The following is a 1,784-nucleotide window of genomic DNA, read 5'->3' on the forward strand; positions in this document are numbered from 1 at the left end:
CTCCAGTATTCTTGCCTGGAAAATCCCATGGACCGAGGAGCCTGGTAGGCTACAGTCCATGAGGTCGCAAAGAGTCAGGCACGACTGAGCGACTTCACTTTGACTTTCACATATACACATGGGCTTCCCAGGTGGCTCAGAGGGTAAAGAATCTGCCTGCAATGTGGGAGATCTAGGTTTGATCCCTGGGTTGGGAATATTCTGTGGAGAAGGGACTGGCAACCCACTTCAGTATTCTTGCCTGGAGAATTACATGGACAGAGGAGCCTGGAGAGCTGCAGTCCATGGGATCGCGAAGAGTCGGACACAACTGAGCGACTAACACACACATATGTACACACATGTGCATGCACGCACACATATGCACCAACAGTCTTTAAAACTGTCCACAAAATGGGATGCAGAGCTGTCCTTCCCCTGACCAATTCTGTAATGATGTTTGCCTGATATTTGTGACCACAGGGCTGCATGTAGCTTGACAGCTGTGGGTTTCAAATTTTATTAAATTTCTACCTTGTTCACAGTCTGATTTCTTTAAGGCCTTATCTAATTGCCTTGGGCCATGGGGCCCACCACCTTGGTCGTGTGCAAAGATATAAATTTCACCACGTAATTGAGGGCAAGTAATAAACTGGTGTATAATAAATAGCTAAGAATTTTGATGATCTGTGTCCTGGTGGAAGAAGAATGGCTCATAAAAACAATTACTACACGATCCAGGCTTGCATTATTTACAAGGTACATGCCTACTCTCCTTTCCACAAGTGCTGGTGGGCATTTGGATCCAATCACCAGAAATCCAGGCATTTCCAAATGCCTACATATGTGCCGACATGGAGCCGAAACATCTGGGTTGTTGACTGAGAAATGTGATTTTCAGCAGACCACTGAGTAGAGTGCCGGGGGCCACAGCCTGTAAGTCACCTCCTCCAGGAAGGTGTCTATGATTCTTTGGTTTAACTCAGCTTGCCCTCCTTCATGTCTCCAGCATGTCATGCACATGAATTTTCCTGCCCACCTCTCCCCACAAGGATGGATGCACTCTGAGGGAAGTAATGGTTATTTCACCTGGGTATTATATTTGTTGAATGAATGAAGTGTTTACTATGTACATTTCCACCTGTGAATCTAAAGTAGTGCCTTGCACAGAGAAGAAACACGATAAATATTGAATGAACATCCACGTTAGTGAGTAGAGAGATTCAGATCAGCTGTGTTGCATTACACAGTTTTTTTGTTTAAAGGTCTTAAAGCCTGAGAAGTCATTTTTTACACCGCTTCCCCAGCCCCAGGGAGAAAACAGATAAAAATCATGAAGAAATTGAAGCATGCAGAGAAGGAGTATGCATTCCCAGTGTTCACTTGGGGAATGAGGCACGGAGCCCAGGGTTTGGATTTCAGTTCCTTCTGCTCCTTCCCTCCCGCAAACGTGCCTCACTCAGCCTTTCTCTGCACATTAGAAGTCAGCCGAGTATTTATATATTCCAGGGCCTCTCTATGTAAATCCACATTCCATAAATCCCAAAGCTTTTCTTCTGTTTCAGAGCAAGGGGCTGAACAAGATGTGTGTGTGTGTGTGTGTGTGTGTCTGTGTGTGTCTGTGTGTGTGTGTGTCTCTTTTGTAGCCAGCAAATGGCTTTTTTAATCGATCCACGTTCTAAAGGCAGTTTTGCCTTCTGTAGAGTTCAGAAACCTGTCACTCTCCCTCTCTCCTCCTCTTTCCCTCTCTCTCCATCTCTCCTCTCTCTCCCCCTCCCTCTCTCCCTCTCCAACAAACCCCTTCC

The sequence above is a fragment of the Bison bison genome, unplaced genomic scaffold (assembly GCF_000754665.1).
Source record: "Bison bison bison isolate TAMUID 2011002044 unplaced genomic scaffold, Bison_UMD1.0 scf7180017864518, whole genome shotgun sequence".
In the NCBI taxonomy this organism is placed as follows: domain Eukaryota; kingdom Metazoa; phylum Chordata; class Mammalia; order Artiodactyla; family Bovidae; genus Bison; species Bison bison.